The sequence below is a fragment of the Anomalospiza imberbis genome, chromosome 12, assembly GCF_031753505.1.
Source record: "Anomalospiza imberbis isolate Cuckoo-Finch-1a 21T00152 chromosome 12, ASM3175350v1, whole genome shotgun sequence".
Classification (NCBI taxonomy): Eukaryota; Metazoa; Chordata; class Aves; order Passeriformes; family Viduidae; genus Anomalospiza; species Anomalospiza imberbis.
In genome coordinates, this window is record NC_089692.1 from 11,228,212 (window position 1) to 11,249,462 (window position 21,251).

The 21,251-nt window shown below is 38.5% G+C and overlaps 2 long non-coding RNA genes across 5 annotated transcripts in view; both read right to left on the bottom strand.

Moving 5' to 3' along the window:
• LOC137481199 (uncharacterized) overlaps positions 1-21,251 on the bottom strand; it is a 260,106-nt gene that overhangs the window by 156,770 nt on the left and 82,085 nt on the right. The window lies entirely within an intron of this gene.
• LOC137481194 (uncharacterized) lies at positions 13,146-19,126 on the bottom strand. 2 transcript variants are annotated; one of them, XR_011003389.1, is made up of 4 exons: positions 18,938-19,126; positions 17,973-18,086; positions 17,509-17,637; positions 13,146-15,283 (listed from the first exon to the last, which is right to left on the bottom strand). It is a non-coding gene; the product is annotated as an uncharacterized lncRNA (long non-coding RNA). The 2 variants fall into 2 exon arrangements; XR_011003390.1 differs by lacking the exon at positions 17,973-18,086.

Genomic DNA, 21,251 nt, shown 5'->3' on the forward strand with positions numbered 1-21,251 from the left:
TTGCACTGTCTTAGAAATGTCGTCAGTCATAGGAGAGGTTCGCACAAGTAGGTTTGTTCACAAGCTTGGTCTTCAAGAAGTGAAGAATGAAGGAGAGGTGGTTTTCTACAGTTTCTGCCAGCATTAGGCTCAGCAGAAGTGTATTTCCATCCTTCATGGATGGAATACCACTGATTACAAAGAAGGTGTTGCTACCATCTAAAACATGTGCAGATGTGGTGCTTAGTGGTGGACTTGGCAGTGTTGGGTTAATGATCTTAGAGGTCTTTTTCACTAAAGACCTCTAAATGTTTCTTGTCATCAATACAGCCAAAGAATGTTATGCTCTGGCCTCACTGCCAGCAGGATTTTACCATATATATGTTCTTCTTCTCTAGGGGTGTATCAGTGCAGTAAGTTGGAAATTCTGCTAGGAAAAACATAAAATTAAAAAAAAAAAAGAAAAACAACCCACAACAAAAAACAGCAACAACAACCAAGAAAAAAAAAACTTCAAAGGAAATGAATGGTTTGATTGATATTGTTTCCTCTGTAAGTCATGGACATTAGTTATGTTCAAATAACCTACATGGTATAAACCAGTGATAAAAACCCACAGTTCAGAGTGAAGAATTCTGGTTTTTGTTCTTGTCTTTGTATTTGAAGAGCAGTTTTAATTATTTTCTTCCTATTTCAGCTAAGTCAGATGCTTAAAATTTTCAAAATATCAGATTGCCACAATTTTCATGAGCAAATCTTCAGCCTCCAGCTTGCTTTTCTGATTAAAATAAGCTCTTACAAAGTTTTAACTCAGTAAATTAAAGAAAATACTTGAGATCTTGACATTTCTATGACAATTTTTTTTCTGAGATCTATTTTTCCCCCCTTAATTGCTAACATACTAATGTTGCAAAATGATATTTCACAGGAACATTACTTCTGAAGTTACTTATTAATGCCAGGATTTTCCCATAGCACTAAACCTAGGTTGCAGTTGTCTCCTTCTTCTTAGTTCTGGCATGACTTTGACCGGTTGAATCCCCAAATATGTATCAGTAATCAAAAGGTATATTTCAGTACAGGAGAACCTGTTTGGAAGAATTCTTCTCATTTCTTCTCCGCTTGTTTTATCTTTGCTTGAGATGTGAATAATTCATAGGCCTCTGTCTGCTTTACAGTCAAACGCATTCTGTCCACCCAAGACTGTTCGACTTTGTGATTTATTATTTAATAATTTGCAGGTCTGCGCTGTTGTAAGGTGAGCATTGTGACTGCTTGCAGAACTGTTACAATCTGGTCTAGTTAGCTGTCCTTTCTTTCCCTCTCTCCAAACAGCAGCAGTTATTGATTTTTTTTACAAACCTCTGCCATGTAATCCCACAGCTGCTGATCTCAAAGCTGTTACTATAAAGTAAAAGTTGGCCCTTCTTCTTGAAAACAAGAAGTCATGTTTTGATTCACTTTTTCTTTCTTTTTTTTTTTTTTATCAATTGTTTCTTTTTTCTCCTTCTTTATGCCTTAGTCAATGACAATACTCAGGAAGCGCCACTGGCTTCTCTTAAGGATAAAAATGAAAAATGAAAGCCCTTGTGGGAAATACACGCTGATCCTTTCATTACACCTGCAAAAAATGCCTGTCTGAAACTTTTCAACCTTTGAAACTTTTCCAAAGGAAGTTGAGCTATTTCATCTATTATCTTGGCAACAATTACACATAGTGTTGTCTCTCAATAATACAATATTTGTGTTTAAATCCCACTGCAAGTTATCAGTCACACATAATGGTGAAAAGAACTACTCCAAAAAACACAGTGGCTCCTAATTCTTAAAGATTTACTATGCTGCCAAGCTCAGCGATACTAATCAGTGTGCAATTAGGGCCTGATCGATTGGCTTCAACTGACTTTGGATCAGGACTGTAACAGGCACTGAGGGCACAGCCACAGCAATTGTAGCCCCCAGTGAATTAACTTCTGTACAGCCTATTTTCTACCTGCCAATTAATTAGAGGATTTGCAGCCTTTGAAGACTAAAGCATTGTGGGACAAAACCCAGATTGTTTCTCTTTTGCTACTGTGCACGCTCAATAAAACTTCTGTGGAAATATTCCTATACGGTCCTCTTCCTCTCTAATCCATGCCTTAATTAAAATTGCATTAAAGCATTTAAGTTTATACCTAAACTGTAAGATAAAACTTTCTGGGCCAATGTGTGCGCTTCAATAACACAGTGCCTTCAGCTCAGCACAAGACTTAGTGTAAACAAACTGGTGGGCTCATCCTACATTGGGAGGGAAACCCATTACCCTTGGGGAGAGTGGAGCTGGTCATTCTCTGACTACATCCCCCAAGACTTGTACAGAGGACTCGGGACCAGAATTCCTGCAGATTTATCATAGGAACCTGAAGGTTTTCAAATTCAACTGTACCTCAAGTTTCATCCAGAATTACCCTGAACTGAATCTCTTATCCCTAAATACAGTGTTTTACCACTCTACTACCTTACACTCTTTGGTTTCTATTTTGGCTATAATGGCTTATATTTAGCAATGATTCATCTTCTTCTTGGTAGAAAGGTTTTGTACAAACATGAAGTCTTGTGAAATTTTCTGCAAATAAATTTGACTCAGCCACATACCTCAAATCAGATAAGTCAAGTTAGGCTCATTGATAGAAAATCCCTTTCTCTTGGTATACTTTAGGTTTAGATCCTGTCAGACATGCCATAGTTTTGCATATATTTTGCTTGGCCATGAATGCAAAGACCTGAAAATAAACTCCAACTACAGAGAGTTGTAAAAAACAGGAATCCTTCCCAGAGCAGACCTGGGTTGCTGCCTTGTGCTCTACCTGAGGTTTCTGAATTCCTTTCACTATCAGCTCTGGAGGCATACTGGAGGAAGAAAATATACATCTCTGCAACGGGAACCTCTGCTGAGAGGAAGAATTTATTTCCCTTTTCTGCTTATTCCTGTCTCCCATTATTTATTCAAGACAGCGAGTAAAAGCCATAGGATTTTGGCAATGCCTAATATTCTATACATTAATAGTATTGGAAAATCTTTGTGACAACAGATATTCACATTACGAGAATACTTGCACTCTACATGTTGCTACTCTACTAGATGTATATATATCTATTATATCTATATAATAGATATACATATCTATTATATAGATATACTAGATATACTATATCTATATATATATATATTTAAGAAAAAGAGACATTGGAACAAAATATTGCAGTAATATAGCAAACCTGTATTATCCACCTCTTCCAGCTGAGGAAGAGGTGGATAATTTGACTGTATTCCAAAATAAAGCCCTAAAAGATGCACACCTTCTTCCTATGAACATGAAAACTGCACACACTTAGCAATTTTTTCTCCAGCACTAAGGAAATCTGACAGATTTACCTGCTTAAACTATAGATTGTCTTCCACTCTCACCCACCACCCTTCAACCCCAGCCCACCGGCTTGATTTTACACCTGGGAAAACCACTACTCAGGAGCTCTTTCCTTTAGACCCTCTAGTTGGAAAGGTCTAATAGCCCAGATAAAGAAGAGTACTTAAACTTGTATAATTCCTTTAATGACTCCCCGGGGGAAGATGCTGCACAATTTATTTAACTCTTTGTACATAGACTTTCATCCTGGGTGCTTATATGTTAAGGACCTCTAATGTGCAAGCCATTAGCACCTTTCACCATAATCTCCTCCCAATGTCCATTTAGATTACAGTAATGGCCACTAGTAATGTAGAGTAATGGCCACCAGCAATGATATCATCATAATGACTTCACTGAGCTTGCTCCACGAGCCTCCTTATGCGTGGTAATCACATACCTTTGAACATGGTGCATTAATACAATGAAGCATGCAACTCGTCCAGATACTCCCAATGCCCACCTTTAAAAGATATGGATCTTCACTGTAACATGGCTGCGGCCATTTTTTTTATTATCTTATCATCAAAAAAAGGAATAGTTTACCCTATACTTTGAGGCCAAAAAGCAGAATTAAACAAATAAAAAATTTAAATAGCTGTGGTTTTAATTTGTTTGTTTGTTTGATTTTTTTTTTTCAGAGAGGAAACACAACACTGTGAAACAAGGGATAGTTTTGATGGCAAAATAACATTACTGAAAAGGAAGAATTTCTGGAGAAGACCTGAGCAGCAGGCTAATGACATTAGCAGTTATCTTGCCTATCTATACAGCATACAAAAGCATACTGTAGACAATGTGCTCCTCACTTGCACAAATAAACTCACTGATTAAGTAAGAATTGCCCATTATGCCCTTTTTCAGTGATTTTGGTCCATAAACATACATTGGACCTTGATGATATCCCTGCTAATAAGTCATTTTTCAGGTGAAGAGCAAGTTGACCAATTTTCAGTATCATGTACCCCATGTTTTCACACACGCCTTAACTTTGGAAAACTCCAAGCACAGGAATGCTCTGTAGGGCTTTTTGTCCGTAACAATGTAGGGGGGAAATAGTCAACTCCAACACCACCAATTTCAATATTTTTTTGCAGAAATGGGGACAGAGCCAATTATACAAAATATTCAAGCATATGCCTTCATGTAAGAATATTGACTATTTACTGCAGAGGAGCAGGTGTGTACTTTAAACATGGACCCTCCTGAGATGCTGAGTGCTCTGAAGGCTCAGGGTCCTCTTCCTTCTGTATGTCATCAGACAAGACCCCAGAAAAAAGGTCAGCTGTGACAGTTTCACTCCCAGCATAATTTCACTTCATTACACAAGAACAGTCTGTGGATTGCCATCTGAATATACAGGAATGAGGTATCCTAGGCTATTAGTCAACTCTAGAACTTAATCAGCCTACAAAGGAACAAACAGTTCAAAATGAACTGAGCTACTGACGGGGTGGGGGGGGGAGGCGGGTGGGGTGGGGCTTTCCCCTCTTCTCTTCTCTTCATTGTTAGGTCTGGCAGGTAAATCCCAGCCCCTGGTAGGGTAGCAGCTTGTCTGCTACTGATCGCTGAGAGATAGATGAATAATTAATAATAGAAATAAATAACTGATTATTAAAAAAGTAAGCGTTTTCTTCTTTAACTGATAATGCAAACCATTTCTAGGTTATACTGTGCTTTCCAGTGGAAGCCTCCAAATGTTACCTTCAATACAGACAAAAGCACCTCAGCTAGTTCTTTCATACGGAATGGTAAATTATGTTATTGCTTTTGTACACTATTCCCAATGCTTATTGCATATTCACTTGTATACATCTAATGCAACATTATTATCTTGTTTTGATTTCTTTCTTCCTCCACCCATACCCCCCTAACCTCCTGTCAACAGTTGGGGAAGCTGCTAATACTGTATTGTATATTCATTATCCTAGCTTTTTCTTTACAAATATCATTATAAAATCCTGCATTTGTAAAGTAAATAATTAAACGTTCTAGAAAGTCTTATAGGACACAGTAATCTAACAGATGAAAGACATCAGAAATGTGAAAATCAAATGGAAGCACATGTAATATGTATCTTTTAAAAGAGTTTTCATAAAATAGGGTTAATGTGTTAATCAACCATATTTAAAATGCTAATTAATCACTGACTTGCAGTCTATTCATAAATAATTGAATGTCCTATTTATGCAGAATTTCTTATGCTCGGAAATGTGTGGCGTTCATTCTGGTCTTGCAGGATGCAGCACAGCATTAACACCCATTGAACTCTCCCAGCTCTGTGTTTGGTTAGTGCAGCATCCACTGCCCACCGGGTACATTTCCCACTCATATTCTTGCAATTAACCTAATCTGTCCCATCACTTCATATATCACTAGGATGGAAAAATACAGAGAGCTGCACTAACCATGATGTTTTGCCAGCACTCCAAACGTGGGAGCAAGAGGCACAGAAAGTGTATTTTGGGGGTGAATCAAGTTAGTTATGGATATTCTATTTTTCCTTCCTCTCCCTCTTTTCAAGGCATCTCCCCCTTTCTCCTTTGAAGGCCAGTCATGCTCCTAGACATGGGGAAGTAGTCCACACTCCAACAGCACTAAATTTAGAATGGTTTCTACCATTACAACACACATTCCTTCATTCTCTAGACTCCTTCTCAGCGAGTATGTCTTCATGTTTACACCCACAAACACTGATACTGACTGCAATGGGAGATCACATGTGTGTAATGGTGAAAGCAGTGCTGGTAAACACAGAATCTTCAGGTTCCAGCAAAACACAAACTCCTTTTGTGAGGATGAAAGGGATGATTCCTGACAAAGAATGTGAAACTCTCACAGTTGAAAATGTCTCGGTGAAAATACATGTCAAGGCATTAACTCTTCATCCTTTTGATGAAATTCACCAATGCAGATTGTTTTAAAGCTTCACAAATACTTAAAATGGGTGTATATATATTTACAAAAGAAAAGAGAAAAGCAGTCAGGGGACAATAAACATTTTCATGCTAATAAAATGCTAACTTGTAAAACAGAATTGCAGTAGCACAAGAATTCCCTGAATTCTCAACACATGTCCTAAGTGGGAGATTTTTTTTTTTGTTTCTGGTTCCTCTCTATTTTGGTATGAAGAAGGAAATTAGACCTTGCCTAATGTGATTTAGTGGACAGCCTGGCAATGTAACTTGTCATTAAAGAATGAGAATAAGAAGAAGAATAGATCCTTCCTTCTAATCCTTCTTGACAGCCTAACAGAATACCAATTTACCATTTGATGAAGGCTTCAGGATGTTATGAAACCTCTACAGGGACTTCAGAGTTCTGTACAGAAAGGAATGAGGATGAGAAACAGCCAAAGTTGTTGGGGGAAAAATGCCTCTGGAACAGGAGCTGCTCTATAAATGGCTGGTTGCAAGCCAGTTGGCATCCTTTAAAATTTGGACACTCCAACTAATCCAGTGGAGAGGAAAGGAGCTGGTAGACTTTTTGGAGAATCATTCAGCATTAAAAAAGAAGAAGACTGCTTCAAGCAGTTCCAAAGAAAGACTGGGCTGATGATTGCCTGTCATAGGCTTAGGAATACTTGATACAGTTGGTCACGTTTCCATGGTACAGCAGTGTGATTATCACTGCTGAGTGGTACATCTTTGCCTTTAAGGCCCTCTTAAAAAAAAAAAAAAAAAAAAAAGGCTCATAATCCAAGCACTACTCCAAAACAGGCAAACACTTTTTTTTTTCCCTACTGGAGAGGTAGTACCTGCGCAGCTAAACTGAAAAGGAGCAATTCTAAATTCAGTAACTGTCTTTCTCCCCAGGGAACAGCCACTGGGCTACTGTAAGCAAGTAAATAGGGGTCTAGAAGAAAGCTAGTTCTGAAATATTTTGCTTTTATCATGTTACCCAAGAAATACTGATTGACACTAAAATGGAAATCCAGCATCCAAATGCTTTGGAGTTCTCACTTTGGAGGAGTTCTGTGGCAGTACCCAATTTACTATTCCATTCCTATTCCCAAGGAAAAAGGCATCTATTTTTGAAATACAATTATTGCCAGCTCTCTCTTAAAGGTATTTTTCAACAGTCTTCTTCCCTCAAGAGCCTAATTTGAAAAATTGAACTTAATGAGTGCTGTTCATAACCCAGTAACATGCTATTTTCATCAACAAGTTAAATTGGTTTGTGATCCAGATTACTCTTTTCTGGCAGCTCTGTAATTCAAAAAACAGTGACAATGCAAGACACAGCAATTCTAGTGGAAATGATCCTTAGTCAATACCAAGATTTTGGCAGTGGTGAGAAACGCGAGGTTCTGCAATCGTTCCGCCTTTTGCCAATCATGCATGATGTGGTTAATATGTTGATGATATCTCTCCCTAACATATTGAGTTAGTGTTTGCGTCTATCCACTTCCCTCTACTGGACAAAATCAGAGCTGTTCAAGTGTTTATGATATCTTGTCTTTATAAGTGGTTGGCCCAAGAGAGGGATATGTGCCCTGTGACAATGAGCAACTACTAATGGAGATTCTCCTTTAGCTCAAGTGATAGAAGCTTGTGCTGTTGGAGCAGAAGGTCACGAGTGTAATTCTTCCTGTTAAGTTATGCTATTAAGCTGATAACCACGATGGCTGCATGCCAGCAGTGAGCAGATACACCTCCACCCTTTGTGTTCTGGGTTAGCACTGTTCAACCTCCTTTAAACTGCTGCCTTTTCTCTTGCCTCCAAGATCCTTTTTCAATCACAGGTGAAAGGAAGACAAAGGAAGATAGAGAAGGCTAAGAGAAGCTCACTCAAAAAACTCAGACTAAACTTTTTTATGCTGGTGGGTCAGCACAGCTTCCTACTCTATAGAAAATGGCCCAGAGTTATGCCAGAAATGCCAAGTGTTACTCTAGATGTTATTTGTGTGTTTGCTTGTCCCAGAACAGTGAAAAAACACAGACCCTTCTCTGAATCCGTGCACAGCTCAAAGGAGCCTACGATGGTGTTAGATGCAGCTTCAGAAGAGACTTTCCTGTCTTTCTACCAAAACCACAGCTTCTGTGACATCCACCTCCCTGAAAGTCAGTGCCAAGGACTGAAGATGCACTCTGTTATTTCTATCATGCCTTTCTTCTTTTTTTTCTAATTTATCTCCCAAGCTCTGTTTCACTATCTGTTCCACCCAGGATACAGGACAGAAGTAAAAATTTCCTTCCTTTGTGAGCTTTGGTACTAAGAACCTAACACATTGCTTTCTAAGTACTAGAGTGGTTACATAAGGTATTTCAGTCCCAACCCACTTCTATTTCAAAGTCATACTTTAATCTGGAATGTCAGGTGGAACATGGAATAATATTAATCTATGCTACATAAATAATTTCCTTCAATTATCAAGAAAGAGCAGCAAGACATGAATTTTCAGGCTGATTGAGTTTTAATATCTAAGTGTAAAAATTAATAATTTAGGCAGGTGAGGAGGTTTTTTTGGTTGTTTTTTCTGGTTTTGGTTTTTAGTTTTTTTCTTTTTTTAGCAGAAAGTTAAAGGTTTGATTTCCTTACTAGAGAAAGAAAAAAAGGTGATAATTTGGATCCAAAGGTCAGGTTGTATTCATAGGTTGGAAATGTGACAATTAAGAAATTATTCACAGAAGAAAATACTTAGAATTCAATGCAAGACACCCAGATTCATCACAAGGCACAAGAGATTGACAATCTATTATGAATGCCTCACATCACAGATAAATATTTCAATGCAAATAAATAAAGGATGCTGAGTGTTTCTCTTCTGAATGACTTTTCACAGCTCGCTGAACACAATAGTTCTGGGACTCCTCTATGTCCCAGACTCATGTCCAAACTTTGGCATCCCCAAAGGCTTCCTGTGCTGAGTGCCACCAGGTTACACTGTGATTTCAATTTGGAGTTACAAAGAACCAATTAATCAGTTTCCCCCTAACAGAATGTAAAAAACATTCTTCGGTGCATTAGGACAATCACGGACATTATGAAACTGGTCTGGTTTTGTTTTGTGCCCCCTTGTAATTACTACAAAATGTACCAGTCTTGTCAAATCTAATGACTTTTCCTTTTTGGTGCAGGGGATTAAAAAAAAAAAAAAGAGAAAAGACAATGATGTCTCTAAGCATATGGCTGGTTTACTCTGCAGATGGAGACAAGACAAAACTAAGATGTACGTCTGGTGAATTGTGCTCAAATAAAGCTTTTCTTTTACAGATTTCTTACCTGTCACTGTGGTTATTCTTCTTGATCTGTGTTGTATGCCAAAACCCCAAAAGAGTAAAAGTATTCCATGCCATAATTGTTTTTTACTTATTTTCAAGTAAATGTTTTAAAGGGATACTTTCAGAAGAAAGGCTTTTTCGTTTTTTTAAACAGGGACCTGCTTAACTGTTTTCATCTGTTAAAAGTAATTGTATTATTTTAACCACTGGCAGGAAATTCCATGCTGTGTATTGCTTCATATGAAGCCATTTGTAACTTTACAGCTTTTTAATTTTGCAACAGCTGTATAGAAAAGGAAAATGACCATGTAGAATTACATCACTCACGGCTGCTTCTCCATTAAAACAATATAACTAGAAAATGTTTGCATGTTCACAATAAATGCTGAAAAATACATTTGAGTGAACAGAGAGAAACATCTTCAGGACTTGCAAGGATACCAAGCTGATCTAGAAGGCTTTCAATTTAAGACTTTAGCAAATGCGAGCTCATTAGTTACTCATTTGAACTTTAATAAAACTTAGTCCTTTTAAAGGAGGGGAAAGCTAAACTCAGGAAATTTGGTGTTCCTCTGATTGCAACTGTAAAGAAATATGTGTAAGGAGCATTTGCTTTCAGGTATTAGTTCATATCAACATATGAGAGTGAAACATGTGCAGTGAATTGTAGATTATAAATAAAATTACTATTTCCATAGTCAGGTTATGGACACATTCTAAAATTTTTAAAAGCAACTATTCAGTTACATTAATTCTGCAACCCAAAGACCTACCCTTGATATAAGCCTGATGTTCACAGAATGAAGATTATGCACTAAATAAAGACCACACTTCTTTCAAGTATCCACTGCCTGGGGTATCACTATATCATTGGTCTCTTCTGAAAATACTGAGTACTAAAGACACATCAAAGAACATTTGTGATTGACTGATAATCTGGAGAGTACTTTGCTGCTCATATACTTTCTGAATCATGACTGGTGTTATCTAGGCTGTGAAAGAAGAGTAGAAAGAAGAAAGGGGCATTTGTTGCCCTAAAAACCAAGAATATTGTATCCAGATGAACAATATTTATAATACATTTAGACACTTCAAATGGGCAGCAAATAAAAAAAATGTTCATTTCTATGTGAAATATGTAAAATATATGAACACTACAATATAAGAAAAAAATGCAAACATAACTACAGATGCACACTAGTGGTAAAAAAGTACATGCCCATGCGTCCAGTCTACCAGCTTTGAACTACTTTCAAGTACAATTTGAATTCAGAAATATCTATGAAACACCACAGATAACTTTCTAAGGTCCTACAGAATGGTACCTCATAGAGCTATGTTTTTGCCCAACAAGTTCAAAATTTTCAGGAAACAGATTTTGCTGTTTATGGAATTATTTTGTAAACTGACTTCCACAGCACCTCTCATTTCCGTCGTTTTTTTTCTGCAAAAACTCTTTTGCCAAGGAAAGGTGCACTTTCACTGTTACCTTTCTGGATCAAAGGCATTGGTAGGACCTGCTGGGCCACTTCTTTTCATGAAATAGTCATAATATTACAGTCTTTGCTTTTCTGTGGTTTTTTTTTTTTTTTTTGAACTACAGCAGAGTGGTTCAAAAATTATTCATTGAAAACATACAGACAAAAATTTATATAATTTCCTGGGGAAAACAGATTTAAAAGAAAAATCATGTACCCATGACTTGTCTTTTAAGTCATGATTTAAAAGACAAATCATGACTTGGATTTGTCATTTGAATTCACCTTAAAGAAAATTTTGCAGTGGCCTTCAAACTCCACTGCACAGCAAAGCCCAGCCCAGAGCATGAGTTACACTGGCTTACATTTAGGTCTCAAACACAGGCTCTGCTCCACAAAATCCATATAGGGAGTTTCCAGGACTCGAGTAGTCAGTGATGAGAAGTTTCTTGTTTCTTCCATGTTCTGTACTTGGATCGGGTAACTAGGAATTATTATCCTTAAGTACAGGAACACACATAGAGAAACTGCTGAGATGCCTTTCTGTGTGTCACAAATACTCTGTTACTGATTCACCACTTTCCTACCCAGCTCTCCTTTTAGGCACAAAATTAATATATAGACATGGCATTTATATGCCACAGATATCATCCTTTAGGATTCTGCTCTGCTCATATGGCAGGTCAAATTCAATCATCAGACATAAGAGCTACGTTCCTACTTGATCCCTTCACCTTAATCCAAAAATATACATTTGAAATCAATTCTCTCTGTTCAACATCACAGGAAATTACATATATCTCAGAACCGATTGAGGTATCAGTTGACTCAAATTACATTTTCTAATGCACTGAAATACTTGTTTTGGTAATGACACTGAGGAATAAAGGAAAATAAGATAAAAACAAGACTTATACTTATCCCTGATATGCAAGCAAGATAGTTTTTTCAATTGACAGTGCAGTTTTACATTGATTTTTGATATGAGAAAGCTCTACCAAATTCTTTTTCTAAAATTTTTAACCATGTGTACTAAACTTCTGGAAGACAAAAAAATCCTTTGCACTTTCAATCTAGTATCATGTCTGTCCTGCCTGCACACAATTGTCCATCTTGATGAAAAGCATTTGTTACTTTCCTAACTGTAAAACTACATGTACATAAAGAATTTTCAGAGAAAAGCTCCTGAACTCTGTTGCAGCATAGAAAAATGAGGACAGTATTTTGTATATGTGCTTTTTTTATATTCTACAATTTCTCTTGTGACCAACATTACTTTTAGAACACACACACTCACACAAAATCAGTGCAACAAGCTACATTCCTTATTTTCAAGATAAACCTTTTCAACCTCTGCCAATGCATGGAAGCCTCTAAACAGGGTCCTTAATTCAGACAAAGCATTTCCGCACATTCCTAAGCCCATCCATATGTGGGATGCTCAGCTTCATGTAACACTTCTGCTCCATCAGCAGCATAGAACCACATGTTCAAATGATGTCCTAAACTGGGACAGCTTTCCAAGCTGGGACAGACACAGACAATTGCTAAATACTTCAAAAATCCCAGCTGGCATTTCCAGAGAATGGGGTTTTTTCCCCATTTCTTGAGAATACTTTTCCACTTCTCTCATTCATAAGCTTTCCAGGTTTCTAGGATACATCACATATCTAGGTTGATATCATAGAGATCCACCTTCCACAGGACTTTTAGTTTGCTGCTTCCAGTATTCTCTGTCACAGAAAACTTGCTTTTTAAGCCCAGTAGCATTCAACATGTTGCTTTATATAAATGGTTGCATTCCTAGTATTTCTACATTTTGAATAATTTTCCAGGCTGGAGAAGGAAGAAGGAATATTGGATCCCTTAAAAAAAAAAAAAAAAAAAAAAAAAAAAAAAAAAAAAAAACCCAAACCACATACACAAAAACCCCAACAATAATGTCTATTTCTAGTATGAATATTTTCATCCTGCAGTAATTTCAGGATTTCACCATTATGTTCATGGGACACAAACTCCAGTGTTTTTAATTTTTTTTTATTTAAAAAAAAAAGAAAATATTTTGTTAGAAGCACCCAATAGTACCCTACTTTTTTGAAGGTTTATGTGTGATACCAAGAGTGTTAGTCTTCCAGCTTTTCACAGTAACTGACTCATTGTCAAAGACCCTGAAAGCCACTGCTGATCTCAAATCTGTTTCTATGGATCCTCTCTACATTATCATTTCAATTAATCATTACTAGGATATGAATCATAAAAACATTAAAGGTTTGGTTCCTTAGACAAGCAATTACAACATAAGAAGGTGTGGATTTAAAAGTGAACCTGCTACCCTGCAGTACCTTCTTTTACATATCCTTATTCCACAGTAAACCTGAAGTGGTCTATCTCCCCACCTTCACTGTGGTGAAAGCCACTCACTTATTCTGGCAAGGACATGGATGGAGCAATTGTTCCAAAGTGGTCATGGGTGCAAACCTCCCAGGTTGTCTGAGGATAACTTGTGCTTGTAGCCTTTCTAACACTAATCCCTCTCCCTTATCAATTCCAGTTGGGCAGAGGGTTATTTGAAAGCAGGAGGACAAACATGCAAAGCAGACGGAAACAATTTCCAAACTGGGTTAATTTTAGCAGGGAGTTACTCTATTTCCAAACAAAGGCATAAACTCTGCAATACCCCTTGATGATGCAGGTTTTTGAAAAAGCTGTAAATGTTTTTTTTTTTAATTCACTTAAGGCTGCATTGTAAGAGATAAGCTTTAATTTTCAAGTTAGCTGCTGACTGCACAAACACTGAAGTGGAAGTGGCTGTGTAGCAGTCATGTCGACTAATGAGGTACTCCAAGAAGAATCTGGTTACTCACTCTCCCAACATGTACATAAACTCAGGCTTTCAGAAAGACTCAGTCAACACCTGAAGATGAGTCTTGAAAGCTTGCTTATGTTGTTGCAGGGTACTGTATGTACTATAGCTGGATGTACTTAATAATGCTAGTAGATAATGCACACATCTATAAAACAACAAATAATGAATTTCTGGGCTCCCAGAAGCTGAAAATCTGGATGCAATGTTAATTAAGGAATTACCACCACACCACACTGGAAAGTTCTTAATACCTACTCCTTAGACCCTGAGTGTGCTTCTGCTGCAGACCCCCAACTCCCCTGACATTCACTGTTTCATAATAGATCTTCCTGGATGCCTGTGTTAGCTCTGATGGCAATCAGACCTCCACTGCTCACACACTCCATGTGTTTAAAAACAAAGGTCATTTGGTGAAGACATTATTAGCTACTGCTCACGATTTTGCCATGTAGACTACTGTATACTGTGATGTAAGTGGGAAAAATGATGGCAGTGAATAGATGTAATTATATGTAGAACCAGTGACACGCCACATACAATTCACAAAGTACAACACAATCAGAGTGTCAATTATTTAAGCCATAATTAACATAGCTCTGCATGTCTTTCCAGGGCTCTCACAGAACACAGAGCATTGTTATAGTGGAAGAAAAGAGAAAATAAAATATTAATGGAGGACTGCTTTGTTCTCAGCACAGTGAGATAGAGGTGGTTGTAAAAACCGGATTCCTGCAGTTGCTACCGCTTTAATTAGGAAGGTCGCTATCTTCCTAGACTTCCTTGGATTCCTTTAATTTCCACAGAGGAAAACGGCTTCTGAATTTTATTGAACACAGTTGAATTTTTATTTTCAAAAATCAAAACAGAAACATTTCTTGGCATCTGTTATGAGCACTGGGTGTTATTTGCTCTTTAGAGATAAAGCTGTTTTTATACAGGGATATAGCTTGTGGGGGGAAAAAAGAAGGGCCAAATATATTCGTACTGGGAAAGCTGCTCAACAGGGATATCACAGTCAGCAGAAAATATCTAGCCAACCTAATTCATCCCATGCTAGAATCCACTTAAGGCTAAGGAAATACAATATATAATATATAGTTTCACAACACTGAACCAAATGCTGACATTAACTCGTTCATACCTGGACTCCAACAACTTTTTTCTGTAGAAACATTACAACTCCAGCAGGCACAAGAGCTTCAGCATCTCCTCACACCAAAGTGGAAATGGCAATGGCAGGAAATCATCTGTGTTTTGTGGCTAAATGAAAGCTTGGCTGTCCTTAATCTGAACTATAGCCCAGATAGAATCACTGACAAAACATCCAAAACTAACACCAAAATACAAAAAAATACAAAACAGAGGCAGATAAATGACTAAAGAGCGCCATGTTACCACAATTATTCTCCTTCTAAATCCAAAACACAGCCCTGTACCAGTTGCTAAGAGGAAAATTAACTTTATCCCAGCTAAAACTAGAACAGATATGAAGGTTAAAATTTAAAGAGGGAGTTTCCAGAAAAAAAAGGAAAAAAAAAAAAAAAAAAAAAAAAAAAAAAAAAAAAAAAAAAGGCCTGCATAAAATTTGCACTTCGAATGCCAGGGGTTTTTCATGTGTAATTCATTCTTGGACATCACTCCAGCCAAAGCTGTTTGCATGTAGAAAAAACAAGACAGGAAATGTGAGAAGAGGTTACCCATGTGGTACTCGGGGTAGCTCCAACTTGAGTGTCTCTGCCTTTGATTCAAGAAAGGGTTTTCTAAATCTCAGCCTGCAAATAGTCAGTACTGCTCTTCCTTCGAGAGCAAGGATTGTGGGTGTTTGAATGAATTCAATGCAAATACGATTAAGTTGCCTTTACTCATACAACTGAATACAAAATTAGTCTTCATGAACCCAAGCTGTCTGGATGGGATTAGAATTGCAGATGCTTCGGAAGATGGCAACCAGTGCCACTTTTCACATATCATGTTTTCAGGTACAGTTTCCATAATGTGACTTGTAATTGCATGGAACTCCATATTTTCCATAAAGATGCATGCAAATGGAGCTCAAGACCTATTTAGAAGACTTTAAAGATTCATTGCTCTTGTGATAGCTTCACATTTGAGTGAATTTAATTCAAGTGACCTTATTAATAGAACCAAATACTTCTGCTTTACCATTTTTACTAAACATGTCTTGTTAACAGATAGGCTTTAAAAGTAAATCTTCAGAGAGAGTTCATCCTTTGAAGCAATTCCCACAAGAAGAAATGGCATTTGCAGAGAGTACTTGCAAGAGCACATCCATCCCCCAGCAGAGCCATGTGCAGAGGGATGTTCTGCCACCCAGACAGGTAAGGCAGGGAATGGATAAAGACCAGGAGATCCTTAAGCATTGGTTTAGTCACAGTCTTGAAAAGCTTCAGAGATCTTCCAACACCTGAGTGCCCAGAGACCTGCACACCAGGCAGGCACTCACCACACTCTGTGCCTTCCCTCAGAACTGATGTCATTTCTCTTGCCATGCTGCCCATTTGTTCCTCCTTTTCTGCTTTCAGAGGGTAACTCTGAATCATGGCTGCTGAAAAATAGTTTCCAGGCTTTTTCCTGATTTACATGATGCAGGTTGTTTGTGTATGAGAGCTGTGTATGAGAGGTTAGTGAGGGTGCAGATAGCAGCTGTGGGATGGGAACTGCGTCTGGCTCGTGGTGTGGGCACCTGCACAGCACAGGTCTTCAGCAGAAGAACAGATAAAGACTTGTATGACTTTGACAATAAGATTCATTACAGGTCTCACAAACCACAGCAGTGATCACATTTTATGACCTTTAGTCCCAATCCCGTGCCCACTACAATTACAAATCAAAATTAATTATAATTACACAATAGATTTCAACTGATTTTAGAGAAAGCAAAAACACCTCTCTTCTGTTCCTCAGCTGAAGTTCTCTGTGTATTTATTTTTGACAGCTATTTTCTAGATTGGCTCTGTAGCTCTAGATAACAAGAATTTTGCCACTGACAGCAATGAAAGTAGTGACTATTTGTACATGATCTCAGTAAATACAAAATAGGGGACTTTTAAAGTATAGACCTCAGATAATTTCCATAGTATCTTTCAGAGCAGAGCATTAAACTGTCTTTGTCTCAACCCACGAGTTTTACTCTTTTTTTTCCCCCTTTGTCAACTCTAACATGCAAGCAAGAAACTAATAGATCAGACTGTACAACTGGAGTTAAGGTTTGGGTGGCATGAACACAAAATCACCCTGTTCCTCCCAAATGCTTAAGAAAATGGATCTAACCAGGTCCCAAGCAGCAGAGCAGACCAGGCAGCTTTGCTGCTGAGAAGAGAAGGAGAAATCTAAGCCTGCTCCTTTCCCACAGAAATTCAGATTACATTTTGCTCCAGAGCTCAGTACTGAGAAAGTATCCTTAAGATATGGTACATAAGATTTTCAGCTGACAGAACCAGCTTCTCACTGAAACACACAGCAAAATACACAGCACAGCCCTTTTGGTTCACCTGTCTCCACAGGCAGTCCTATGGAAGTGACCTCTCAGGGCCTCTCTCACAGCCTGGTCCTGGGCAAGGGGAGCTGGGCTGCAGGGAGCAATCCACAGGGGTAGGCTGGCAGACAATTTTTAAAGAGTACTATAGAGATTTTAGAGTAAAATACTATAAAACCATATTGCATATGTTTTGGACATTTAGATATGCATTTTAAGAGAATAGCTACTGATAAGAAAACTTAATTTAGACAGGCAATGGTGATTTCACCAGTAGAGCACATGGTAAATTCACAGGAACTGAGCCCGGTGTCGTGTTCAGTGCAAACATACATGACTTTTTCATTTAAAAATTCTGCAGAGCTGGGCAGAGCCTAATTACAACAAATACAGAATTTAGAAGTGAGAGAAGGATAAGATGTGAAAAAAGTATAAAAATAACAACTTCAGAAAATTTACAGTAAAAATTTTAAAACTTACAGAAAAAGTTCAGGGGACAACCAAAGTCTTATGTTGCCATAAGTCATAGTGATTTGATTAAGGAAGATTCCAAGGAGATGTCAGCAGGACAGCATACAGAGAGCAGAGCATTCTCTAGTAAGGGTACATGAGAATATTAAACACAATAGTCATTGCCCTATAAAAAACTCAAGAAAAATTCAAAAATATGAGCTGCTGTGGCAAAACTAACCCAGCCACATCATTCTGGAGGTACATGGGTTGTGTTACTAAGGAGTAACAAGCAACTATTGCTTACACACAACAAAAGAAGAGCTAGAAATACCAGAGATGAGAAACAAGGCCATGATAAGTTAGGTAGAAACTTTTAAATCTTGCAATTCAGAAGTTTCCCAAGAATAAATCTTGTGAGTTAAATATGGTATGAAGATTCACTTTTTTATCGAAAGAAATAAAGCTACAGAAAAAAAAAATTATCAGAGATCTATTTTTCTTTTCAGTGTTATCAAAAGAGAGCAGCCTAGCTGCAGGAATAAAAAAGGGCCAGGATAAAATCTGGAAAAACTATACTTCCCTGAAATATAAGAGGGGGAAATAACACCACAATTCTGAGAGAGCAAAGGAAGAACAGCTTGTCCACCAAATTGTTTCTAGCGATACTGGAGAGAGAATGATCTTGGACTATCTGTAACACAGACTCTTCTACTTCTTTGGTTGTGATTAATGCAAAAAAAAAAAAAAAAAGTACTAAAGAACTTGTAAAAGGACTCTGTGAAGGTTAGACTCCTGAAAATAGATGAAATAGTCTGAATGGACAAAATAACTCCCCAAAATGATGGACTATATCTGAAAAGAGAGTAAAGAATCAGTGTTAGCACACAGACAGATGGGTTCTGGAAGATTTATTTTATCTGATAAAGCAACAAACCCCAGTGTTAACCAAAAGGCAGAGAGGTTGTGAAAAATGAGAGGCTTGTGAAAAGTACCTCCTGCATGGCAGCTGGTCCTTGTCCCGTAGCAAATGTCAAGGAGGAGGACTAGGTTTTCAAAGCAGAGTTAAAGTGGAAAAATACAACAAAAATTCAAAGTCCTTAATAGTGATGAGAACAGTCATGTGAAATGCCTGTTTGGGTCAGAACTGAACTGACAAAGAGTCATGGGCAGAGGTTTAGGGAACCAGGACAGCCCAGTGTGCAAGGACAGCACGCAGGTGTTCCCATGAGGCAATGTATTCTGACTTCACAGAGCAGAAGAAAAACAGCATCAGATTACATACACGGCAAGCTGCACCAGGCCCACTAGGATTTCTATCCAAACTCCAATGGCTAATAATACAGTGGCATCTCTAGAACAGGAGCTTGTCTAATCACCCCTAAAATTAATGTCATTTTGAATACAATAATGCTTGCAATTCCTTGAGGTACTTACACTATACTTCAGCAAACTACTAGAAGAGTTTTGGATGAGACCAGATACTGTGGGAGATTTTTCCCACCCTGAGTACCCACAGCTGCACAGTCCATTTGACAAGTACTATCAATGCCACAGTTTTCCAATCCAGTGGTTATTTATGCTGTTTTTCTATCCAGCAGGCAATCTAGTACTACACGTTGACATGAAGTTTTTCAATGTCTTCTAGTTAGTTTGTTTAATTTTACATATAGTTTTATCTCACATGTTTTTTTGGGTTGCTTTTTTTTTTTCTGCCTAGTAAGCTGTCCTTAATAAGAAAGTTTAGAAAAAAGGCAAAGTCAACAGTCATTTACCAACTAAGCTTTCCCTAGGTATCTTTTTATTCTGAGGACAGGGAAAAGTGTGCTAAATTCAGATGTCACCATGTGGTCAGGGCTGACAAATGTTGACTATTTCTTAGAATAATACTCATGTTGTAGCTGTCCAATACAGTCCTATGGGGTTTTGTTAGCTGGTATGTTAGCAAAACAGAGATCCAAACATGAAATCTTTCTTTCCTCAATGTGGGTGTTCAGGAAGTTACATGACTGTGAAATCCATAGGATATAATTGAAACAGTTTTGCAATCTAATGAGAGAGAACTCAAAATAGGGCCTTTGTGGTATTTGCACATTGAAAACAATTGGGAGTTTTCCCTGAAAAATAGCCAAGGACTGAGTCCCCAGAGCAATATTTTCCACTGCACCAAGTCTACACCAGTGCACCATCAGTCTCACTCAGGCCTCAAAAATAAAGCTTAAAAGGACACAAATGCTATATATGCCTTGGGCTGAGCTTCAACCCAAGAGTAAATTTCCTCTGAAAACAATTTTATGTTGCTTTCATCATCACTGGCAAAGATACTGCTTACAAACACTATTATAAAGTGCTTTCTTACTCAGACCCCGATGGCAAGCAGTCCCTCTCCTAAGTTTAACCAAACAAAAGTAACAATAAAATATGGTTTGTACCCATCTGGGCAATTATCACTAGATGCCGGAAAGTAATAATAGTGTGTCTACACAGTAGACGGTCGCATTTCCAGAATGAAATTAAACTAGGTCCGGAACAGGAACTGGTTCTAACCACACTATAAAATTTAGCTGGAAGTTGAAGAATGCAGTTCGGGCAGGGAACAGTCTCCTTGTCTTAACTCTTGCTGTTTCATCTCTCCTGCCGCTGTGTCCCTGAGCCCTGCAGATCCTTTGGTGCTCTGCAGGGAGTTAAACAGGGTCCTTGCTCAGCGGCCTCGGAAAGCTCCTTATCTACAGATCTGAGCACCTTCTTTTGTTACACTGGGCTCTGTTTGTTTCTCTCTTAATCTCAGCAGAGTCTTGTATTCTTTTAGCTTTTTGCCCTTTCACGTGAGGGATTAACAGTGTCGCTTGCAGGCTTTGGCTGAGAGCTGCGAGTAGCTCTGGAAGGGCGGCTGCCCCTTCTCTCTGCGGCACCCAGCTACGGCAGAGCCCCCTGAAATGATCACAGCCCAGCCCCAGAAATGTTCACCCGCACTGACAGTTCAGTGGCAATACGGAGGTGAGCGACAGAGGCAGATGACAGGGGACAGACAGGAATCCCTGGATGGTGGACAGGAGCGAGCTCTCGGACGCGTTGGGCGAGTGAAAAGGCAGGGCACACAGGAGCCGTGCTGTACACGGCAGGAGGAGCAGATGGCACTGCAGGTGCCAGGGGCTGGGCGCGGGGGAGAGCGCTGCGCCAGGGCGCAGCCACACACAGCGGGGCGCAGGGATGCGGGGGTGGCCGGGCAGGGCGGGCAGCAGATGAAGGTGGCCGGGCACCAGCTCTGCCAGCACACCGCAGCTTTCCGGCCATGGTGCTGCACAGCCT